The following is a 25199-nucleotide window of genomic DNA, read 5'->3' on the forward strand; positions in this document are numbered from 1 at the left end:
TGACGGTAGAAGCAAGATATTATCTGTGTCTGACAAGACTACAGAGAGGTAATCAATAGTCCACATGGGGTGTGGCAGGCACAGAGGTGTGTGGGAGACTCAGATTCCCTTTCACGCTGTGAGGAGTGTGGTTAGCCAACAGCCTCCAAATGAAGACGAGAGCTCATAAATCAGCCTCAACTTTGAAACTAAGATAATATTGTTCCTGGGGTGGCTTCAGCTGGTGACTGAGCAAGACTTCCTGGCCACCTCCACCTGACACGGGAGTCTTTGAACAAGGAAGCTTCACCCCAAGCTTACTGTTGGGGAGGCGGGGGCTCTGTCAGATCCACCACTGTGTGATGGCCCCTCCCAGCCCATCCTCCCTCCTCCCTTTACCTTTCACAGCCATTATCTCCAGCAAACCAATCTCTCCTAGCTCAATTTCAGCATTTCACACGCCCAAATTCCCATTCCCAGAGTTCCCGTGTATCCATCCACCAGCCCCTGAGGGGGGCCCCCACCCTGCTGGAGCTACCATGTGAAAAAAAGAGATCCACTTGGGCTGGGGGCTGGATCTTGGAGGGCAGTTTAATGAATGGCAAGAATGATGTGGAGTGCTGGGAGAAGAAGAATCTTCCTGGAATGGTCCCTATCAAGACGTCCCTTCCACTATATCAGTTCCTAGAGACCCTCAGCCAAGGAAGAGGGGGCACTGTTTTAATGAACAGAATGCCATCCCAGGGACAATCCCTTAAGGGAGGCTGCATCTGAAAATGTCTTGTCAGTTTCAGAGTGTACAGTGTCTGTGACAAGCCACGCTGAGCATGCTTCTCAGGACGGAAACATCCAGAACTTTCATAGCCCAGAAATCCCAGACTAAGCCAAAGATTCCACACTGGATCTTCATCAGACAAAGCCTTGAAGACAAGGGAGATGCTTCTCGTCACCTAGTTTTGTCTGCTCCAGCTCCAGGCATAACCAGGATGTACTTTCCCAAGACCCAGGAACTGGACAGTATCCAGCTACCCCCAGCCCTACATGCGCCGGGTCAGCAGTCCCTCTGTCTAGAGGAGCCAGGAGTCACGTCAGTGCTGGCTAATGGCAAACTCAACAATATTTCCATCTTTTGTCTTTGTATAAGAGCTAGAGATATCTGCTTGCTCCTCCTGTAGCTTATCCTATGAAAATTCTAAGCCTGCCATTTTCTCTAAAAAGTATCCTAGTAGCTTTATCTGTTGATGCAAAACATAAGACACCTCTAAATGATATTCTGAGGACTTAGTAACTTTAAAAATTTGTTACATGGGATTTTATTTAATTTTTTTGATAGCTTAGTTTATTTTCCATTTGTTTATGATTTCTAATACAAGAATTTAAGGCCATGTTTTTCTCCGAATCTGCATCTAACGGGCTTGGATATATAAGTCTCTCGTCATCCTTAATTTCTAAGGCATTCGTAATATCAATTTAACTTCATCTTTAATTCAAGAGTTATTTAAAAGTGTGTTTGTGGTTTTGTTTTTAAGAGAGTTTTAAAATTGAAATGCAATACCAGAGTGCTTTGAAACCAGGTTTTTCTAGGCTTAACCTTACCTCTGAATCTAACCCTAACACAAAGCTTGACCGTAGCTCACATTTCTTGAGCCTGATTCCAGAGAAAAGAAGACCTAACTGCTCTTCTATCCACTGACATTTTTGCAATGCATTATGGATTATCTGTAATCTGGCATGTCACCCTATGAAAATATGCTTCAAAACCAAAAACAATGGTTTTGTTTTATTTTTATAGTGGGTGGGTTGCAAAAGGCCAGAAGGAAATTCTGTTTTCTAGGCTGCTTATTTTACTTGGAAAGGGAAAATGCCTCTCTAATGGGTGTCCTTGAAGGCAGTCAAAGCCAAGAAAAAGCATTGCCAAGTTTAAGAGTAAATATTCCAAAAAGCAATATTAGCAAATTATTTTCAGGAACAATGTCCACTACCACCATAATTATTTATTAAGGTTTGGGGTCCTTGGTCATTGTAACATTATAACTATAGAGGAAACCAAATAAAATGAATGCATACAGTAAAAGGAGAAAAATACTCTTCACAGATAATAACAATGGAATATACACAATTACTTCAAAGCAGCTTAAGTGACTTTAAAAGACAAATATGGAAAAACCAATAGCACCTGAGTATTGATCTTATTCACAATAGTATCAAAAATGTTATAAACACAGAAGTGATTTTGAGAAAATGTGCAGAATATAAATAAAACCTCCAAGGTTTATAGGAAGTCATAAAAGACATCCATTTGAGAAAAGAAAACTATTTCTAGATGCACAGATGAATAGTCCAAACAGACTTTTTATGAATTTGGCAAAAACAATTTTGAAATCTAACTGAAAGAATAGTTGACATAGACTTCCAAAAGGACTGCGTGAAAAATAAGAGTAAGAGGGAAGAAGTTAGCAGTCCCAGAAGATATTAAAAAATATATTTTAAGAAGAACATTCATTAAAACATTAGAATATTGGCTTAAAATATGACAGAGAGAGACTAAAGGAATGCAATGCAGAAACCTTGAGCTAAAGACAATCACATACAGAAATTCAGACAGTCACCTGTGGAATTTGCCATTTTCTAGTAGCTGCATTTAACGACAGCAAAAATAAATAGGTGAAACTAATTTTAATAATATGTTTGATTTAACCTAATATATCAAAATGATATCATTTCAACATGTGATCAAATGAAAAAATTATTTATTTTATTTTTTGAGACAAGGTCTCACTCTGTCACCGACACTGGAGTGCAGTGGTGCAATCACAGCTCACTGCAGCCTTGACTTCTCGAGCTCAAATGATCCTCCCACTTCAGCCTCCCGAGTAGCTGGGTCCACAGGCACACACCACCACACCCAGCTAATTTTTGTATTTTTGGTAGAGTCAAAGTTTTGCCAGACCCAGGTTGGTCTCAAACTCCTGAGCTCAAGCAATCTTTCCACCTTGGCCTCCCACAGTGCTGGGATTTACAGTTGTAAGCCATAGCACCAGGCCTTGAAAAAATTATTTAATATTAACACAATACTTTACATTATTTTTTTGTACTAAGTTTTGAAATTTGTACTATCCACATATTTAATAGCCACATGTGGCTAGAGGCTATGACCTCCTCACAGCATAGATTACAGGTAGGGAATGCTATATGTTATTGAACAGGCATCAGGAAAGTCATGGAGAAGGAAATAGATATTTAATAAATGACATATGTCCTTATAATGATTTGTAAAATGCAGAAGTATATCACGATGAGTTAAAACCACACCATAGGTCATCTGACAAAGTAAGATCTCTATGGAGTAAATCAAACTATTTAAAAAATTAAAAAACAAAAAAAGCTTACAGTAAGCCAAGCAGTGTCACAACTTGAGTGGACCTGGGTGGGAGTCCTCCTGGTTCCAGGAAAAGCAGGCCTGCAGAGAAGGAGGAGAAGGCAGGGACATCAGACACTGTGGAGGTGAGTGGCCTGTGTGTGGGCAGAGCCTGGGGAAGACAGCCAGGGGTCCAGGACCCAGTAACCAAAGGCCAAGAGGCCAGTTCTAGAGTGATTCAGACAGCGGGTGAGATCAGGCAGGCCTGGTAGGCTGAGGCAGTGGAGCAGAAAGTTTCCAGGAACTGGTCCAATTTGGAAGCGCAAAAGGGTGTTGGCCACTGTTGGGTAATCTATCCACAGTGGACAGGTCCCCACCCATGGAAGCTCCACCAAGGATAGCTGGAGTCGAGCCTGGGGGAGAAGGTCTTGGTGAAGTCAGGATGTCCGAAGAACCATCAGGGTCGTGTGTGCAGCTCCAATCGCAGAGGGAAAGTGGGATCCCAGAGGCTGCAGACACACAGTGCTGTCAAGTGGGACAACAAGGGGACCGATAACTGCAGGAGTGGAAGACGCTGCCATGGGCTGAAGAGCGTCCCCTCCAAACTCACGTGTCGAAGTCCTAAGCTCAATACCTCCCATGCGACTGTGTTTGTAGACAAGGCATTCAAAGAGGGAACTAAAGTTAAATTAGGCCATTGGGGCGGATCCACTAAGAGGAAATCTGGACAGAGGTAGAGAGGGAAGATCATGTGAAGACACAGGGGGAAGAGAACCATCTACAAACCAGGAGAGAGGCCTCGAGGGAAACCCACCCTGTCGCCATCTTGATCTCGGACTTCCAGCCTGCAGAATCCTGGAGAGAATGAATGTCTGTTTGAGCCACCCAGTCTACAGTGCTTCATTACGGCAGCCTGAGCTGACCCCACAGATGCTAAAACTGCAGAATGCACCAGTGAGGCCCTCGTCCCCACAGCGCCATGGTAGACCCAGGCCTGGTGTGCGGGAAGGGAGCAGCCCTGCGGCTGGGGCGGGCGAAGCACTCAGGAGCCTCTCCGCTGTGTCCTGCGCAAACCGCTTGCCCACGGAGGGACTGGGAAGTCATGTTGAATCCGCTCCTGGAAAGACTCCATTCGACTCGGTGCAAGATGGGACCCAATGATAGAGATGCCAGATAAAATACAGGACACCCAGTGACATTTGAATGCCAATAAGCAAAGCAAAAAAAAATTTTTTTTTTTTTTTTTTTTTTTTTTAGTGTATGCCTCAAATATTCCAGGGGCATGCTTGTTCTAAAAGTTATTTGCTATTTATCTGACATCCAAATATAAATGACTATCTTATCATGTTATTCTCTAAATTGGACAACCTTGGCCAAAGGATAAGGAAAGGGCCCAGCCCAGCAGGTGTAGCAAGGAAGTGAAGAGGAAGATAGAGGGGGAGCCCTGACCCGGGCGGGGGCTGGGGTGTTCACCAGAACCACCCAAGGGAGAGGATGTAAAAGTAAAAGACGAAAGTCAATGAAATGTTCAACAGATTTAACTATATCAACATTTTATAACTAACACTAAAGGAAATAAGAAAAAATAACAGACTAGGAGAACCATTACAACACTCTGAAAAAGCCGGTATGAATATAGAATACTCATTTCAACTGGTAAGAAAAATATCAAAATCTCAGTAGGCAAATAGGGAAAGGATGTGATAAATAATTTGTACAGAAGGCTGTACAATTACCAAACAAATCTGAAACAGTATTTCTGTCCTTTTAAGAATTTTTACATGCAAATTCTTAAAAAATTAAGAATAAACTTTCACTTTTTAAAAATAGGACTTAAAATTTAAAATTATTTAGTGAGGATGTGGTTCCACTGATAATGGCCCTTCTGGTAGTGGAAACTCAGCAATATGCTAAGTGGAGTTTCTTAGTGGAAACTTAGTAACATGCTAAGTGGAGTTTCTTAGTGGAAACTTAGCAACATGCTCATACTTGTTGACCCAATAAAATAACTCCTGGGTTTTGCCCTAAGAGTAATGACTTAAAATAAAGACAGGAAAAAGGATATGAAATAGTGTATTATTCCATTACTCTGACTATACCATTATGAATACACTTGAACGATGACTGGAAAGAAATACACAAAAAAGCATTCGATGTGAATATATTCTTCTCTTTAAGATTTCCTTGGGTCATTAGTATATTTTTATTTTATAATTACCAAACATTAAAGTAAAAAAGCAGTTTCTTTTTTGCTTACAAAGACTATTGACTAAGGTGTGCTCTGTCAGAATTCCTCCTGGCTCGTGACCTGGGGACGGTGGAAGGGTTGGCCATCAGAGACTCTCAGACCAGCTCAGGGAAGAATTCCATGAGCCTTCTTTTCTACCTGACATCAGAGTCTGTAGGTCCAAAGCTTTGCTGGCTATCCAGGCTTTCCCTAAAGACTTTCTCTGACTAAAGGTTCAATGCACTATAGGATATTTCCATTCAATGAGATAGTATTTTTTTTTTTTTTTTTGAGATGGAGTCTCGCTCTGTCACCCAGGCTGGAGTGCAGTGGTGCGATCTCAGCTCACTGCAACCTCCGCCTCCCGGGGTCAAGCAAGAACCTGCCTCAGCCTCCTGAGCAGGTGGGATTACAGGCACCTGCCACCACACCTGGCTAAATTTTTGTATTTTTAGTGGAGACGGGGTTTCACCATATTGGTCAGGCTGGTCTTGAACTCCTGACTTTGTGATCTGCCTGCCTCAGCCTCCCAAAATGCTGGGATTACAGGTGTAAGCTACCATGCCCAGCCAATACAGTAAATTTTATTTTACAGTTTTTTTTTTAACCTGGACTATTAATGTCTTGCACTCACTCTTCACATTGTCACCGGATTCCATAGACTGGGTGGCTTACACAACAGACATCGATTTTCTCACAATTTTGGGGGCTGGAAGTCTGAGAGCATGGCATTAGCAGGGCTGCTTTCTCCTGAGGCCTCTCTCCTTGGCTTGTAGATGCCGCCTTCTCCCTGTGGCTTCATATGGCCTTTCCTTTGTGTGTGTTCATGTCCTCATCTCTTCTTATAAGCACACCAGTCATATTAGATCAGGGCGCATCCTAACAGCCTTGTTTTAACTTAGTTATTCCCGTAAAGACCCTATCCCCAAACACAGCCACCTTCCAATGTGTTGAGGGTTAGGACTTCAGCATGTGAATTTTGGAGAGGACACAGTTCAGCCCATAACGATCCCTGAGATCAGAAGAAAACTTCTCCGTTACTGGCCACAAAGCTGCATAGGAATATCATATATATATATTTACAGAATCCTAACTTGTCCTATAAGCAAGAGAGTCATCAAACCTTACAACAACCCCCAAGACAAATGTGCTAGAAGATCCTGACTAAACTGTCTGGTTAGTCTGGGAGCAGCAGTATTTTATCGCAGGATTCCTGAGATTTTTGGTTCAAACCTGACAGTGCCCCTTGGGAAGGGAAACCCCAGCACACACAGGCCTCTGATGTTAGCCCAGCCCAGCGCCCACAAGCACATCTCCATCTCAGGGGCCTTGGCCCCATGAGGGTCAGGGTGAAGTCTCCTTGTCTCAGTGCCTGCAGGGTTGCTGGGTGATGACTTTTCTCTCTGCCTTCCTTGGGGCCAGGTCTGGAAGCCCAATGCCACTTCTGTGCGACCTGCAGAGAGGGCTGTGTCATCTTCCCTGGGTCCAGGGCCACGTTTATGTTTTCTTTATATTGCCACAATGCATCTTAATTCCCATCTGCATGCTCAGCTAAGGCGAGGCCCGCCCCAGCACACCACCTCACTCTGATGGGCTCCCTGGCCTCTGACCGCTGCACAGCCGGTGTCCTCCTGTGCCTCTGGGACACGCAGCATGGACTCAGGCTGCTCCCCTCTGCGCTCGCCTTCCTGAGCTCCCCCACTTCCAGGGGCCCTGAGCATGCTCTTAGGCTAGTGTGACATCATTCATGACAGCAGAGTGAGAGCTCAGATTCATTGTCTTTTCTTTCATGCACTTCATCTTTCAGCCATGTCAAGAGCTGGTTGGAAATGCAAGGTATGGTAGGAGAAATCTGTTCAGCTATCTCTGGAACAAATAGAAGGAAGTGTGTACTTTGACAGCCACATGTAGGTTCTTGTGATGTCCAGCCCCCTCCTCCCCTTCAGGGTGTGAGGCAGGCACACCCCTGTTTGGGACACATCAGTGTATACTGATCTATCAAAACCCAATGGGCCTTAACGCGGCTCAGGCAACAAATGCCTCAAGCACCCTGTAGAGTTTGTGCACAGCCTACTGTCACAGTGGGATTACACCATGGGGCGGATGCCTCTTTCAGAGGAGATGCAGCCAACTCTAGCGGGTGTTTATTCTCAGAAGAGGTCAATAGATGTTATGAAACACTTGCAGCTGGGGGAAGAGATTCCAAAACACATGGCAAGCAGCACGGCTCTCGCTGCCTGTCGGTATCACGGGGCAGGACGAGGCATCTGTCCTTCTGGACAGCATATGTATGATAGAAAATAAAGTCACCCTGTTTGTTCTTAGCACAGTCTGAGCAACCCTGCAGAAGATCCTCTGAGAATCTAACTGAGCAGACGGCTCAGGGTAATGCTATTTGACTTCCTCTAGGGCCACCCCAGGAAGTTCGATACAACACCATCAGCGCAGCTCTTCTCCACTGTCACCTTATCACGGATTTGAAAAGCAACTTGAGGCCGGGCGCGGTGGCTCAAGCCTGTAATCCCAGCACTTTGGGAGGCCGAGACGGGCGGATCACGAGGTCAGGAGATCGAGACCATCCTGGCTAACGCGGTGAAACCCCGTCTCTACTAAAAAATACAAAAAACTAGCCGGGCGAGGTGGCGGGCGCCTGTAGTCCCAGCTACTCGGGAGGCTGAGGCAGGAGAATGGCGTAAATCTGCGAGGCGGAGCTTGCAGTGAGCTGAGATCCGGCCACTGCACTCCAGCCCGGACGACAGAGCCAGACTCCGTCTCAAAAAAAAAAAAAAAAAAAAAAAAAAGAAAAGCAACTTGAAATGCTTTGCCCTATCTTTATTGGACTATAAGCTCTGAAATTATCCATAAAATTGTTCCTATCAAATGCAAGATAGTATGACCTGCAAAAGACCAGTAAAATTTCAGAACTATGTCTTACATTAAAAGTATAAGGTAACTGAGGGTTTTCTGGCTCACTGGATTAACTTTTTTTGTGTGGTCACTAAGCATTATAATTTCCAAAATGGATCCATAGTGGAAAAGCAGGGAAATAGAAAAGAATTAAGATCTGAGCTTGGCAGAAAGACCCAGGAGCAGAAAGGGGTTAGGCCCAGAGGAACCAGAGGAGTATGGCAGGACAAGGGCCTTCAGGAAAGCTCATCACTTCTGCTAGACAAAACTGCCTGGGGGAATTGCCTGGCTGTGACATTGTAGGATAGGTATGCAAGATGATACCATGGGGGGAAACTGGGTGAAGAGTACCTGGGCTCTCTCTACAGTACTTCTCACAACTGCATGGGAATCTTCCATTATCTCAAAACAAAAGGTTTAATTTAAGAAAAACTGCACAGGCAGTGGGTGTATGGTTCATCCCAGTCCCTTCCTTGCCACCTGTACATCTCTTGCGCCATCTTCAAGTTCTTAGGAAGAAGAGAGGGTTGTTAGGAGTGTAGGAGAGGCTGGACCCCTTTAACCCCTGCATCTCTGGCTCATCAGTTGGCCATGCTGGTTGGAGAGAACTGTCTTGCAGGGAGGGCTGCTCCTGAGGCCATGTTTTTGATCTGGCAGCCTCCCCTTTCCAAGGTAACCTGCTGTTGAGGACTCGTTGCCAGTGGGCACTAATGCTGTACAAACAATACCCGTTCTCACATCTTAAAAAAGGATCACAGAAGTTTGAGATGCAGCCACCTAGATGGGAGACACACTGACACCATGATCCCAGCACTCCCAGAGAAGGAAAAGACCCCAAATGTGGCATATTCATATTTCCTGTGGGGATTGTAAAGGGAGATCTTGGAATGTGAAAGCAGCCTGCTGTTCAAGCTCAGCACAGATCCCAATGAGGGTCTGCATGTAGTAGCAACTCAATAAACGTTGCATTTGAATGAATGAATGAATGAATGAATGCTGGATCCCACAAAGCTGCCTTTAAATACACCTCTAAAAAGAGGCTAGAAAGAAAAGTCTTTCACAGTTCAGAGACCATTGTATCTTACTGCTTCCTCATAACTTGGGTCTTTGTGATCCAACAGAACTTTTAGGTCAATGCTTGCATTCAAGAGGAAGTGAGTACCACCTCCTTGCTGAGGATACCTTTTCACCATTGGAGAGGTAGCTTCAAGTAGGCCTCCATTCTGGTACCCATTGTCACTAAGGATACCTCAATCTTAATTGCATCAAAAAGAAAACAGCTGTGTTTGCAAGCATCTCCCAAAGTGCAAATGGTCGATTCTAAATAAATACTTTCACAGGTTAAGTTGTGCAGTCTTGGGGCTGCATCTCACCACTAACCCCTCCCAGCAGATCTTGAGGGACCTTGAGGGTCAGGAACAGATAGGCATCCGGCTCTTTCTCTGGGGTTCCTGCAGAGCTGAGGCTAGTCACATGTGATACCTGCTCCCCACTTTTTAGGATAAAATGCTCTCTCCCAGACTGTTAAAAAACAGTTTTAAAACTGTTAAAAACAAACAAACAACAAAAAAAAACTAGACAGCAGATGATGATTAACCGTCCTTCAAATTTTCATCAACAATTGCTATCACAGGACATCAGGAATACTGGTTAATGCTTGGTCAGGCCCCTGGAGAGATGGTCACCAACTAAAGCAAGGGCAATGACACAAAGAAATTCAACTCATACTATGACTTGTAAGTAGGGAGAACAATTATTACTAACCTACCCTTCAAGTCACCATTCGCTGGTTTTGGGGAAAAATAATTAAATTTTTTTTTTTTTTTTTGAGACGGAGTCTCACTGTGTCGCCCAGGCTGCTGGAGTGCAGTGGCCGGATCTCAGCTCACTGCAAGCTCCGCCTCCCGGGTTTATGCCATTCTCCTGCCTCAGCCTCCCGAGTAGCTGGGACTACAGGTGCCCGTCACCTTGCTCGGCTAGTGTTTTGTATTTTTAGTAGAGATGGGGTTTCACCGTGTTAGCCAGGATGGTCTCGATCTCCTGACCTCGTGATCCGCCCGTCTCGGCCTCCCAAAGTGCTGGGATTACAGGCTTGAGCCCCCACGCCCGGTCTAAATGTTCATTCTATTTTAATGATCAATTCCATCTGATAATTTCAAAAAATGTTTTGCATCTTTATTGGAAAAAATCAAAACACTGTTTCTCAGATGCATGCCCTCTCTGCCTGGAGTTTGTTCTAGGATACTCCTCCCACGTGTAAGAGGAATGATGTCACTTGTGTGGACCTGTGCTTGGAGGGGTGGGGCTGATGGTCCTGAGCTTGGAATTTTTGGTGGCTGTGTTACGGGAAAGGCGGTCTCAATCCAGACCCCAAGAGAGGGTTCTTGGATCTTGCGCAAGAAAGAATTCAGGGCGAGTCCATAGAGTAAAGTGGATCTTGCGCAAGAAAGAATTCAGGGCGAGTCCATAGAGAAAAGTGAAAGCAAGTTTATTAAGAAAGTAAAGGAATAAAAGAATGGCTACTCCATAGACAGAGCAGCCCCGAGGGCTGCTGGTTGCCCATGTTTATGGTTATTTCTTGATGATATGCTAAACAAGGGGTGGATTATTCATGCCTCCCCTTTTTAGACCATATAGGGTAACTTCCTGTCATTGCCATGGCATTTGTAAACTGTCATGGCACTGGTGGGAGTGTATCAGTGAGCCAACCAGAGGTCACTCTTATCACCATCTTGGTTTTGGTGGGTTTGGACCGGCTTCTTTACTGCACCCTGTTTTATCAGCAAGGTCTTTATGACCTGTATTCTGTGCTGACCTCCTGTCTCATCCTGTGACTTAAAATGCCTTAACCATCTGGGAATGTAGCCCAGTGGGTCTCAGCCTCCTTTTATCCAGCCCCTATTCAAGATGGAGTTCCTCTGGTTCACACACTTCTGACGGCTGGACAATGGCCCCTGTCCTTCTGGCTGATGTTCATCTCGATGGTATTTCCAACTGGCATAGGAGGCGTGAATGGCACAGCCTGGTTGGCCAGTGTTGGACAGCACTCTCATGAGGCATCTTGAAGCATTTGGACAGAGCCAGAGCCCGTCTGAGATGCCGATTCCCGTTTTAGGATGGGCTCAGGAACAACGCTGGCCTGCAGAACCAGCCCCCGCCTCCTGGGCTGCCTGCGCTGCGTGATAGAAATGCTGTCTTGGGGAAGAGTGATGTGAAAAATGATCCAGTAAGAAAATGGTGGTGTGGGGCATGGTGTGCCGGAGCGCTGGCTGTAGAGCTGTGGTTCTCACTGTGGTCCCCGGAGCATCACTCAGCATCATCTGGGCATTTGCTAGCAATGCAGATTCTCAGGCCCACCCAGACCCTCTCAATCAGAAACTCTGAGGGTGGGGCCTTGTGTTAACCAGTCCCACAGAGGATTCTAATGCAGGCTAAAGTGTGTGAACCACGAAGACAGTCAGCCTTCCTCAGTAGTAACAAACTGGGAACATAGGAACTTGTGGTGAGTGACTTCACCTCTGGTTTTTTTTAGGTTCGGAACCTGTGTTCCATCAGTTTCAGTAACTATGCAGCAATAGGACACGTTTTGATCAAACACTTTTCCGCTCCCTGTGCTCTGCTGAACGTCACCGAGGTCAGGAAGTGCGTTGTTAAATGCTCACCCTATGTCTGTTCAAACGTAACCCCCCCAGGGTCTCAGGCCCCTCCCAGGAAGGAAGATGGGTGACCCCATGGAGCCTGGAGTTCAGAGAGGTGGAGCCAAACGGAAACCTATAAATCCATTTCCAGAAAGTCCAAAGTCCCCATCTGTTTTAAATGAACATACGTTTTCAGTGACAGAAGGCGTCTCCTTGAGCCCAGGGGTGAGAGGGTCAGGAGGAGGAAGGTTTGCTGTGGAAATCTGTGTCCTTCCAAAGCCTGTCAGCATTTGGGCAGCTCCTGAAGGGCATCTGTCCACCCAAAGCAAGGCTGGCCTGGGGGTCAGGGATCTGGAACTGGTTCCGGAAGGCTCCAGTGCCTTCATTCCTGGGCTGGGCACCCTTCCTGGAGCTGGGACCTCCCCCGGGTGAGTCACCCTCACCCATGTCGGCTGCATGTCCCGAACCACCTGCCCCCTCCTTTGGGCCTTCCCATCCCACGGTACCCATTTGTCCTGGTGAAGACAGACGAGGGCTGCCGCTGTGTCTGACTGTGTGGTGGAAGGGGCCCACTGCCCTGCAGCGCCAGAAAGTTCCTCTTGCCTCTCCGAGGTATTGGTGCTTACCTACAATTCTGCTTGCAAAGAAGAACGTTTGGAAAATCGGTTTCTACGCCCCACCTTTCAGACATTTACGGGGCTTTAGAAATAAGGTGCATCTGGCGCTGCTGTGTCGCTGCAGAACCTGACTCGGGGAAGGGTTTAGGAAGGAGGAGATGCTGACACCAGAGTACAAACACGAGGTGGCTCTGCTGATGGAAACCCCTGGATGAATGCCATTTTCTTATGGATTGAAGCGGAGTTGCCCACTCTTCCTGCCTGATCCTTCTGACCAAATGTGCACATTTGCAAAATACTGGGCTTGAGTCAGGTGTGTCTTCTGGGGCCTTCTAACGAGTTAACCTAGTACATTCCCCAGGAGCCCACCCTCCCAATGTGGCTCCAGGCTTGGGCAGAGGAGACACACCCTGAGGACTGAATTCAGAGAGTTCATCTTACTGCTCAATTCTCAAGAAACAGAGCCCCCTTCCAGCACCACAGCCCCTCCAGAGGCCCTGAGCATGCTCTTAGGCTAGCGTGGGTTTGAGTGTGTGTCTGAGCACCAGCTGTGGCTCCGGTAGCTGCGCCTGCCTGCCATACCTGCTTTCCACCTGCCTTGGGCCTCCTGCCCACCCTTCCTGGGTGGGACTACGAGTTGGGGCTTGTTGGGACACTAACTAAAAAGAGGTGCTTGCACAGCCTCATGTCAAAGGACACCCCAAGCACCCTCCCTTCATCCCAGCCCCTGTGTGCTCACCACACAGATGGTTGATGTATTAATAGTTCTTCCTCTAAAATGTTCCCCCTCATGGAAATTCCACCTCCCTAGAAGACAATGCATTTCTAAAGTCCGCCCCTCTGCTTTTCAGAGAATGAGATGCACACTGCGTGGGATGAAACCCTAGGATCACAGAAATACTTATTTCACTAAGCACTGAGCCATTGATTATATTAAAACAAACATACAGGCACACACATTTTTAAAGACAAAATTGGGACAACTTCAGCTTCTCGCTGGCTGCCCCCCAGCCACTCCTCCAGCTCCTGGGATCACGCACACACATTCCCCACCACTGGGGATAATTTGGTGAAAAATGTCTGAAAGATGCAGGCCGACAGAAAACCACAAATGTCAACAGGAACCATCCTCCGCTCTTTACAACTACACTTAGGATGCTAACCACAGACAAGGTCCTCAGGCGTTCTTCCCCACCCCTCACCTTTCTCCCCGTCACTCTCTCCAACTTCGTTCTTTCCTGCCTTGGCTCCTATAGGAATTAATACTTACTAGGTCTCCACAGCCTTGACTCTCCTGGAGTGAAAAGTGGGTTCTGGGCGCCATCTCGATTTTATCAGACTGGAAAACGTTTTCAGGATCAGCAGCTTTCTCTTCAGGAAGGTGAACCAGCTTAACCACAGCTGAGTGTGGGGAGGTGGGAGGGGGGCTCACTGTGAGGCTCAACCTCGAAGGGCCAATGGTTGAGCAAAGCTCTGGGCCTGCAAACAGTGGCCTTCAAGAGTTTTCTGGGTGATTCTCTGCCTCTTTCCTGGGCTGTCTCTCCAGACACCTGCTGCTCCAACTTCCTCTCCGGGCCTTTTCACAGCCTTCTCTGTCTGCCTAGTCTCTCCTGTGTGTCCTTAAGAGCCAGCTCAGATACTGGTTCAGGCCACCTCCCTTTTTAGTGCAACGAAGCTAATCACTGCTGTAACCAGGTGGTGAGCTCGCACATCTGAATCATCCAAGGGGTGATTAAAGCACAGATTGGTGGGCCACACTCCCAGAGATTCTGATTTTGTAGGTCTTGGGAGACACCTGAGAATTTGTATTTCTAATATGGAGCTCTTGGCTGCAGCTGCTTCTTGGGGACCACCCTTTCAGAACCATTGCTCTAACCTTGGCTACTCAAACTGTGGTCCACGGACCAGCACCATCAGCATCACCTGGGAGCTTGTTTGAAATTCACAATCTCAGACCTAATAGGCCTAATGAATCAGATTCTGCAGTTGAACAAGATCCCCAGGGATTCCAGTGCGCATAAAAGATTGCAAAGCACTCCTCCAAACTGAGTTTCTGGAAGACAAACTTTTTCTTTCCTGTGTATTCCCAGCACCTGACACAGGACTGAGTAGGATGCAAAGGCTGGGGCTGGAGCAGTCATTCTAGCCTGAGAGCAAACCCATCCTGGACAGGCCTGCCCACGTTGGTGCACATCAGACCGACCACCACACACTCCCAGCAGGTCATTTGGCACTTAGAAGAGAGATCAATCAGCATCTTCGACCACCCACTAGGTTCTGAAATCTCACAAAAGCATACCATCACCTTTACACCCTGGTGACTTAAAATTCAAATTTGAGTTCGCAAAAGGAGAGTTTCCACATGTACGTTCTTACATTCTCTTTCTGGAAGGGGAGACTGACTTCCAAACCCTGGGGCAGCTGCTCCTAGGACCTAATCCGGCAGGCTGCAGCTCCTGGCTGCCTGGGCTCAGACTCAGAACTCCATTTTCTATTTACAACTTTTTCCTCGTTTTGTTGTTGTTGCTGCTAAAAGTTCTTAGACTTACAAACCTTCTATCTGCCAAGCCCCAGGGCTGATGATCACAGGACTGCAAGTGTGGCAGTGTGTTTGATGACGGACTGGCTCACCTCCATGCCTGCTCCCGATTATTTAGGACACAGAGCTCTGTGGTCTGGAGCGAGCATGGGCTGCCATCAGCTAAGCAGATGGATAATGTGGGAGATGGATCAGTACATCTGGCAGAAGAGGCCCAGAATTGGGTGACGATGAACGTTTTCATTTGGGCAGATGTAACAAAATCTCCTCGCTCCCCGCATGGGCTATTCCTTGAGGAAGCAGCCCGTGTCTAAGCAGCGTCTTGCATCAGTCACCACGCAGTTACTTCGCTTCGGTGCCCTCGAGTGAAAAGTGGAGGAGGTCAACTTGATATAAAAGCTGTACAGCTAAGTTTTGCTCAGAAAGTATCTTGTAAAATAAACATATGGATAAGGCCATTTAAAAGAGCCCATTATTATGTGTTAAGATTATTGACGGAGCCCCAAGCAACCAGGAGCCAGGGTAGGGGGCTGAGTCCAGGGACAGAGGCGTTCCTAGGAGGAAGGGGCACAAACCCTGCAACTGTGATTTCAACTCATGCTCACGTTGCAGCTGATCCCCTCCCCTCCCTGATACTGCCTGAAAGCATTCTTTCCTATAACCGGAGTTTCTCGGGGCAGAATGTGTGTGGTGGCAGCGAATGGGGGCTGAGCGTTACCAGCTAGGAAGGGGTTTTTTGTGTTCCAACATTGAGGTCCTAGAGTTAGCTCTTGCCTCAAAACCCCGTTTCTTTTTTTGCCAGCCCACCAGCCCAGGATGGGCTCATGCCGAGCTGACAAAACTCAGGCCTGAGTCGAAAACATCTGCCTCCTGCTCCTTTTCTTTCCCAGCGCCACGTGGTGGGGCCTCGAGGGGCCTCGGGACTGCCTCAACCACATGTCTATGGGGTCAGATGCATCAGACACCGTCGCCACATCTGCCTGCTTATCACCACGGCTGGCTCCAGGTGAGCCGAGCAGGAGGCTGCGGGCCTGACCTGTTGCCGCTTCCCTTACTTCATCCCTTTGTCCCCCAAAGGATGGGCCATTTGCCAAAGGACAACGGAGGCTTCCCCGGGACCCTCTTTTCTCGACATTTCCCTTCCTTGGGACGCTTCCCTCAGCACTTAGCCTGCAGCCCTGGAGGGTGCCAGGCATTTCACAGCAGGACAAGGGTCTTTGGAGGCAACACCTCGGTGCATTGGGGGTGCTGTATGTTTGGAGACCACCCTGGCTTTTCTCACTCTCCCAGCACTTCTCCTGGTTTGGCTTCACCACCAACCTCCCCTGGAGACCACTGCCTTTCTTCCAAGTTCTGGGGTCACTGAGGAAGCCACTGCGTGTGCACCGCCCCAGTTCAGCCCCTCCTGGTATGAAGGTCACGGCATATCCATCAAGACTGTAACCAGCAGATCCCTGGACTCTGCCCACAGAATTCCCCGAGCCGGGCCCCTCCCTCCGCCTGACCCGGGGCAGCTCCTCCTCCCAGCCGCATCTGCTCTCAGGTTTCTCTGCTGTCTGCCTCACAGAGCCCCACCCCACATTCATCATGCTCTTTGAATTCAGAATTTCACTGAAATCCCCAAGGTCTTTCCTTACCATACAGCCTTAGTCACTAACTTCACAAATGTCATGAACTTCCCATTCCTCTTTTTCATGATCTCAGACAAATGTTAGCATCCAACTTCGCATTCTTACAACACAGCCATTATTTCATTACCATGAGTATTCTTCATGCCACGCTCTGAGGTTTGTTTCTGAATCGATAGAAGATCAGCGGTTTGGCCCCTGGTGCCCACTTTGCCACGTCCACCTGGTGTTATTTTCATAGCATCCTTCTCTTCTATTTGGATAAGGGGCTAGAAAACCTCAAAGTTGAGAGGTTGTGGCTTTTTCCCAAATCAGAAAGCAAGCTGAGGGTGGTAAAGGAAAGGAACCCTTTTTCTTTTAAGCTTGCTTCATGGTTGAGAGGTTGTGTTGTCACATGTGTGTGAGCCTGTGCAGGTATGCATTTGAATCTGTGTGTTTCCCTTCCAATCTTGGCCATACGGCCACAGTGCCTTGGGATCGACCTGGAAAGGGATAGTGGACTCTGGTTTGGCAAACCTAACGTCCATTCCCAAATCACTTCTCTCTTTCCTGACTCCAAGAGGAGACTGAAAGAGCTAAATGCTCATTCTCCCAGTCTTTTCAGCAAGGGGCAGCCAGGGGATAAATATTTCATAAATATTCATGACTTATTGAATATGTATATTTGGCCACCTGCTTCAGCATAAATTCCTGTCTTATTTTTTCCACCCTCGAAGTGTCTGTTTCCAGCTTCTGGCCGGAGGCTCTGCTTCCCAGCCTATCAGAATAGCCACCCTGCAGGATACAACCCTTTATGAGAAATAAAGCTCTCCTTTCCAAATGCATGAACCTTGTCATTCTTCAGCTAATGGTAGGTTTTTGGAAACTTTACAACAAAAATTACATAAGGGTCTGCGGGGAGGGAGGGGAGAGACAGAGAGAATGCTGGGAGTGGGGAAGGTGAAACACCTTTGCAAAATTACGCCAATGAGAGAAATCTGACATGCCTGACTCCATCTTGCCTCTAGCCTCACCAGCTGGCTGTCTTTACTCATTCCTGGGCGTGGGCCAAACTAATTTGGGAGAAATTTGGTTTTTAGTCTGAATAATAATAGCACTTCCCCTAAACTAAACTTACGGTTAGGGTTCTTGGTTTCATTAGTTCTAGCTCTCATTAGTTCTTGTAAAACTAATGAAAGGCCACCAAGTTAGGAGGATGAGAAGGGTTTGAATTCTAAATAATTACCAGCCATTATTCCAAAGGTCATAAGACTTGCAACTTCCCCAGTTACTCTTGCAGATAACATCACTATTGCAGAACCTACGATTGGCCTTTCGAGATGTCTTTTTAGGTTTTTGCATTTCTGACACCCTGATGGCCCCCACCTGGACCCGCCAACCAATCCTGTGGCCCACACCCAGGAACTGACTCAGCACAAGAGGACAACTTCTGTTCCCTATGACTTCATCTCCAACCCAACTAATCAGCATGCCCCCTACTCCAGCCCCCTGCCCACCAAACTATCTTTGAAAAATTCCTAGCCTCCAAGCCTTTGTGGAGACTGATTTGAGTAATAACTCCATCTCCCACGTGGGGTGGCCAGGCTAGCCTCACCTCGATTAAACTCTTTCTTTACTGCAATGCTGTGATCTTGTTATAGGAGTTATTAAGAAATTATTTTAGGCTGATAGAGAGGAAAAGGGGTCCTTGGAAAGTTTTTGTTTCTTTTAAAGCAACTGCAGAAATGTTTTCTTGTCTAACAGGAAATCCCTTGGTCTTAGAGCCTGGCTGGCAACCTTTGATATGCAAATGCAGGCCATTAGAAACTGGGTACCCCCAAACATGGCGATTCCCAACCTCTTCTTCTTGCCCTTGCCCCTACATGTGGCTGACAGCATGGCAGCCCCCTTTTATGCCCACGTGTGTAGAACATCATGGCACCCTGTATTTGCACATTAAAAGGCTAGAGCAGGAGGACCAGTTTTTTCGCGGGCTGTGTGAGTGACATGCCTGGTCAAACCAATCCCCTGAGCCCTATGCAAATCAGGCACCACCTCCTCCAGCCTCCTCACATAAGTAGACACATTACCGTGGCACACAGGGCTTCCTCTCTTGGCTTTGGAACCCCCCTCCCTCTGTCTCTGTATGGGGGAGCTTCTTCCTTCATTCGTGCCTATTAAACTCTCTGCTCCTTAAAACCACTCCACGTGTGTCCATGTCGTTTTATCTAATTCAACCTGAGATGAAGAACCCTGGTGTTCCTCCACTCATGGGAGCCATATCAATCTCAGTGAGTAGATTTTCTTTGTACAGCAGGCAGGAAGAACCTGCTGGGTGGTTACAAAGGCACTCCAGGCACAAGGCTGTTTAGAACAGAATTAACATAGAATTCCTGCCTCTTGGTGCAAGGAGTGTCTATCCAGCCAAGATTTGTCCAGGCTAAGGTCTCTGTAAGCACTGCCCTGGACCTCAGGACCACCAAAATTTGGGTAGAAAGTTCTAGAACTATCATTACTAACTGAACCATATCAGTCTACAGAACAATATATCATTTGGGGCTCTTTGGCTCTTAGGATGGAGATGACATTGACTTGACCTTCCTTCCCCAACCAGTGAGCTCCCCAAATGATGGGTCATTCCTAGGAGCTCCCAAGCCAAGCCCTGCGTCCATTGAATCAATCCAGTTGAAGAAGCATCTTACGGTCCAGCAGACCCTCTCTCCCTCTCACCAAGTTTAGCCAGAGTGAGACTCTGCCTGTTTCCTTTCTGTCCACCCCACCTCCCTACCCACTAAAAAAAATCCTCGAGGCTGATGGGGGCAGCACAGATCCTACTGAATATTTAGGAGCCAGAAGGGGGTCTGTGTCAGCATTCCTGGCATGTTAATGTCGGATCTTCCTTTAGTTAAAAAGCCCTTCAGCTAACCCCAAAGCTTGAGTGTGTGTCTCGGGATCCCCTTCCCGTTCTTTCCTCCTCCGCTGTCCCTCTCCTCACTCTCTCGACACTAAGTTTCCTATGTATTTCTAATGCAGAGGAAGTAGCTCTCTTTGGGGTTTTGTTGTTGTTCTCCATTTTATTTTTAGTTTTTAATTTTTGTGGGTACATAGTACGTGTATATATTTGTGGGGTGGGGTATGTGAATGTTCTGATACAGGCATGCAGTGTGAAACAAGCACATCATGGAGAATGAGGTATCCATCCCCGCTAGCCTTTATCCTTTGAGTTACAAACCAATGGTGGCTCTCTTTTGTTTCTTTTGTCTTCTGCTAACACACAGTCCCAAAGACAAGGCCAGTGGGAATTCTGCCCTCAGCTGTCTATTTTTGCAATATTCACACGTGCAAATTCACTCATAAATGCCCCAACCTGCATTTAAGAGGAAGGTGATTTCAGATGACCAATGATCTTTTACAATAATTGTGACTAAGGACTGGCCTCTATTCTCTTCTCTTTGTCTTTCAGGCACGTTTTCTACTGACTTCCTCTTCCCTGGTTTGCTCAAGTTCACACAAGTGTGTCCTCACCAAGACCTCACAGTCAAGGAGCCTTTTCTGTCTTTCTGTGTGAGTTTGATATGAGACCAGATTACAACCACTAGACACGGCTGCATCCCTGAAGGCCTGGCTGCTGCAGGCCTCCCTCGATTTGGCCAAGAATGACTCCTTCCCTCCTCTAGTGCTATCTGGAGAGGCAGGAGGTGTTAGAGAGACCTCCCCTGCCCACCACACACACCTTCCAGCTTGAGGCTGCCTAAAGACCCTTCAGAAACCCCTGACCTTGTCCCTTCCCTTCTGCTCCTCCTTGTTCTCCATGCTCTGACCAAGTGGATTCCTCTTTACCACTTCAGGGTCACTTGGTAAAGATGAGTTGGGCAGAAAGGTCGGGGTTGGAGGAAGGGTGTATTTGGAAAGGGGGCTGGGCTGGAGATGAGGAAACGGGGTCCAGAAGCTGCTGTGCCACACCCCAGCCCAATGACCCTGGTCAAGTCGCCTCACCCACTTGGGCCTCTCTTTCCTCATTTGCCTAATAAACGTTTGAAATCCCTACACTACTCCTAAAGTGTCTACAACATTTAAAAGGTGTTGAAAATGTTAGCAAATTGCCCCTATTAGCAATCTGGGGCCGCTCCTGCGTTTTCCACGACCTCCCTGCTAGAAGGTCCCAGAACTTTCCCTTTTGACTCCAGAGACACCAACTCTGCTGATGTCACAGCTTTCCTCTGACTGCAGGTTAATTTCTGGTGGATGAAATATTCCTGCATCTGCCGTTTTTACTGCAGTAGAGTTGCTCTGTGGTACACAGGCAGATTATTGTTTTATTCTTTACTTTTGAATCACAGTCAAGAGTTTCAAAAGGGATAAAACAGGAAGGTCCCTCAGGGCTGATGTTCAGCACAAACACCCTGTAAGCCTCTGGGTGTGCCTGTCATCAGTTCTTGTACAGACATCAACAGGGCTACTGCCTTAGTTTGTAGTTTCTGAAGAACTGGAGGAGGGTGTTTCACAATTGAATAGGAGGGCGTTGCCAGGGAGCTGCCCATCCAATATCTTCTGTTTGTACAAGTTTTAGTTGGATACCCAGAATCATAGAAATGATTTCTTTTCGATAATAAAAGAATCTCTAAAAAGATAAGCTTCTATCCCCCGAGAGGCCAAATGAACAACAGTGTGATATGAGCTCTTTTAGGAATGCAAGTTGGTATCCCGTGATCCCGAGGGACAAAGAGAACATGTTTAGGGTTGTTCTTGAGTATGGAAGGAAGCTGGAGAGGTTCCACCTGTCGGAATTGTCATGCACCCTCCTTTATGGATGGACCAGCTGTGAGCTACTGCCTTTCCATCAGCAGATGGTTCAAATGAACCCAGAGATTAGGTCTACAGAAAATATAGGTCACAGCAAAGGAGAAATTCTACGTGAAAGTAGTTAGCACAGCACTCAGCATATGGTAGGGATCCTATAAATACTAATTTTTCCTCACATATAAAAATTCCAATTTGCAGGGTAATCTCGGCTTGTAAAGAAGTGAAAGTTAGAGTGGTAGATTTGTCTCCAGAGATAGTGACAGCACTCTCTGCCATCATACATGTTCTTTTGTATTACAGCCTTGCTATTTCTCCTTAAGAAGAGCCTATTTCCCCTTCCCTTGAATTTAAGCAGGTCCTGCAACCTTTTTTGACCAATAGAAGTTGGCAGAAGCAGGAGCACCCATGGGCAGGCTTGTGAGTGAAGCCTTCTTGGCCTCCCAGCCCAGCCCAGGCAGCAGCTGAATGCAGCCGAGTAAGTAATCCCAGCCAACCTGCGTGAAGCAGAAGAAACATCATCCCAAATTCTAGCCCCAGAAAATCAAGAACAAATAAAATCACGGTTGTTTGAATCCACTACATTTCGAGGTTGATTTTTGTTTTGTTTTGTTTTTGAGATGGAGTTTCGCTCTCGTTACCCAGGCTGGAGTGCAATGGCGTGATCTCGGCTCACCACAACCTCAGCACCCCCGGTTCAAGTAGCTAGGATTACAGGCATGCGCCACCACACCTGGCTAACTTTGTATTTTTTAGTAGAGACGGAGTTTCTCCATGTTGGTCAGACTGGTCTTGAACTCCTGGCCTCAGGTGATCTGCCCGCCTCAGCCTCCTCAAGTACTGGGATTACAGGCGTGAGCCACCACGTCCAGCCTCGAGGTTGTTTTTTATGCAGCAACAGACAAAGCAAGTTTTCAGAATAAATCTGTTAAATTGATTTTAGCCTAAAACTGCCTCCTTACGTATTGGTGCAAAAGTTAGTGCAAAAGTAGTTGTAGTTTTTGCCATTAAAAGTAATGTCGGCCGGGCGCGGTGGCTCAAGCCTGTAATCCCAGCACTCTGGGAGGCCGAGACGGGCGGATCACGAGGTCAGGAGATCGAGACCATCCTGGCGAACACGGTGAAACCCCGTCTCTACTAAAAAAAATACAAAAAACTAGCCGGGCGAGGTGGCGGGCGCCTGTAGTCCCAGCTACACAGGAGGCTGAGGCAGGAGAATGGCGTAAAGCCGGGAGGCGGAGCTTGCAGTGAGCTGAGATCCGGCCACTGCGCTCCAGCCCCGGCGACAGAGCGAGACTCCGTCTCAAAAAAAAAAAAAAAAAAAAAAAAAGTAATGTCACCAGCCAATATTTTAAGATTGCCCTAAGGTTTCTCTGTACATCGTGAACTACAACCTAAATGGAAGTGCAAACAGACTATAACCTACCCTTGTGCCAATCACTGAGTTTTGGCCAATCTATGGTGGTCAGCTGTTCGGACTGTGTTCAAATAAGACAAATGCTGAGCCAATCCGGCTGCTTCTGTACTTCACTTCCATTTTCTGTACATCACTTTCCTTTGTTCTGTCTATAAATCATCTTCCACCACGTAGCTATGCTGGACTCTCTGAGCCTACTCTGGCTGGGGAGGCTACCTGATTCATGAATCATTCTTTGCTCAATTAAACTCTGTTAAATTTAGGCCGGGCGCTGTGGCTTGTGCCTGTAACCCCAGCACTTTGGGAGGCTGAGGTGGGAGGAACACTTGATGCCAGGAGTTGGAGACCAGCCTGGCTCACATGGCAAAACCCCATCTCTACTAAAAATACAAAGTATTAGCCAGACGTGGTGGTGCATGCTTGTAATCCCAGCTACTTGGGAGGCTGGGGCAGGAGAATCCTTGAACTCGGGATGCATAGGTTGCAGTGAACCGAGATCATGAGGGCCACTGCACTCCAGCCTGGGCAACAAGAGCGAAACTCTGTCTCAAAAATAAAATAAAATAAACTCTGTTAAATTTAATTTGGCTAAGGATTTTATTTTAACAAGAGTTTCAAAATTTAACCTTTGCATAGGATTTTTCTTTTTCTTTCTATCCTCCCCAAATTTTTCATAGAATCCATGCACTTTCAAAAAAAATGTTTCTCCAGAAACATTGCGAAAGGTTCTGTGAATTCATTTACTTAGCAAGGTTTTGAAAAACATTTTCAACACAAACATTTAAATGTACATATAGTTTCCATCCTCAGAGAATTTAATACTAACCATGTAGACTAGACACACATACATTGAGTGCTAATAATCTATAAGGCAGTATATGACTGTAGCTAAGTAATCTCTAAACCCTCTTTTGACCCTAAAATTCCATTAGGCCATGGAACTGAGTATACAAAGATTGAGTTCAGAGAAGACTCTCTGGGGTTCGTGTGTATCAGAAAAACAGAAAATTAAACACACATGAGCTTACCGAAACAGGGCTTTCTTTTTCCAGCGTGAGTTCTTGTGTGGGCTGTCGAGGGCAGTCAGAGATATGGGCTCCTTCTAGCTTTCTCCTGTTCTTGGTAAATGGCCTTCCTCACAGGCTCACTGAATGGGTGCTCCACCTCTAGGCAACATGTTTCATTTCCAGGAAGTAAGACCTAATAGGAAAGGACAAAAATCAAAAGGAAATGCAAGCTAATGGTCCCTTTTCATTAGGAAAACAATAGCTTTTCTAGAAGCTTCACCTTTTAAACTTCTACTTAAATCTTCTTGGCCAGAACCATCTTGTAAGTCTATCCTGAGCTGCAAGAGGTCCTGAACACATTCTGAGATACACTGGGCTTCTGTCGACAAGGAAAAAGGGAAGAGTGTATATTGGGTGTTTGAAGTACGGAAGTAGAGAATGCCTTAGGGATAGGCATTTAGCAGTGGCCCCCACAGTCAGAAGTTTGGCAAGACACAAAGACCGTTAGATAAGATGAAATATGGGGGCATGTGCCAGAAGGAGAGAAGGTGGACCCATCTCTCCTGGATGCATATGCATGGAAGGAGGGTAGAGAGAATGCACACATACGATCACCTCCACCCCACCCAAACTTATACCACACCAGATACACACACACACACACACACACACACACACACACACACACACACACACGAAATCACAATTTAACGTTGGACTGATATTTGGGACTACCTCTGACTTACCCTCTCCAAGGTTTCTTTTCTCCCACTCTATTGGATATGCCTTTTTGCTCTACAGAGGCTAGAGAGCTAAAACCACTATTTCCCAGATATTCTCAGAGCCAAGATTCTGGTTGCAGCTGATCTCCTGCCAATTAGAAGCACTGTTCAAGACCTGCATTCAGAACTGAGTTCAGTGGGTGGAGGGCAGCATTCTGGAGGCAGCAGTGACATCTTGGGGCCCTGCTTGACAGGCAGCTTCCTTAACAGCCTACGTTTGTGGCATCATAGTTGGTCCTGGAAGCTCACCTAGGATCATTCTTCAGCTCCTCGGTGATTCTGTTATCAATTTAGTAACAGAGATAAATCCCTTTCTTTTAT

The 25199-nt window shown here is 46.7% G+C and overlaps 2 long non-coding RNA genes across 6 annotated transcripts in view; one reads left to right on the forward strand and one right to left on the reverse strand.

Moving 5' to 3' along the window:
* LOC102118340 (uncharacterized) overlaps nucleotides 1-25199 on the reverse strand; it is a 173662-nt gene that overhangs the window by 42503 nt on the left and 105960 nt on the right. For 4 of the 5 annotated variants that reach the window (XR_010580158.1, XR_012421615.1, XR_012421617.1 and 1 more), the window contains exons 3-4: nucleotides 24118-24289; nucleotides 3370-3439 (exon numbers count right to left, since the gene is read on the reverse strand). This is a non-coding gene — a long non-coding RNA (uncharacterized lncRNA). The remainder of the gene's footprint in view (nucleotides 1-3369; nucleotides 3440-24117; nucleotides 24290-25199) is intronic. The other variant, XR_012421618.1, reaches the window with a different exon arrangement.
* LOC135966652 (uncharacterized) overlaps nucleotides 1-25199 on the forward strand; it is a 52288-nt gene that overhangs the window by 10218 nt on the left and 16871 nt on the right. The gene's annotated exons all lie outside the window — the stretch shown is intronic.

The sequence above is a fragment of the Macaca fascicularis genome, chromosome 12 (genome assembly GCF_037993035.2).
Source record: "Macaca fascicularis isolate 582-1 chromosome 12, T2T-MFA8v1.1".
Lineage (NCBI taxonomy): Eukaryota > Metazoa > Chordata > Mammalia > Primates > Cercopithecidae > Macaca > Macaca fascicularis.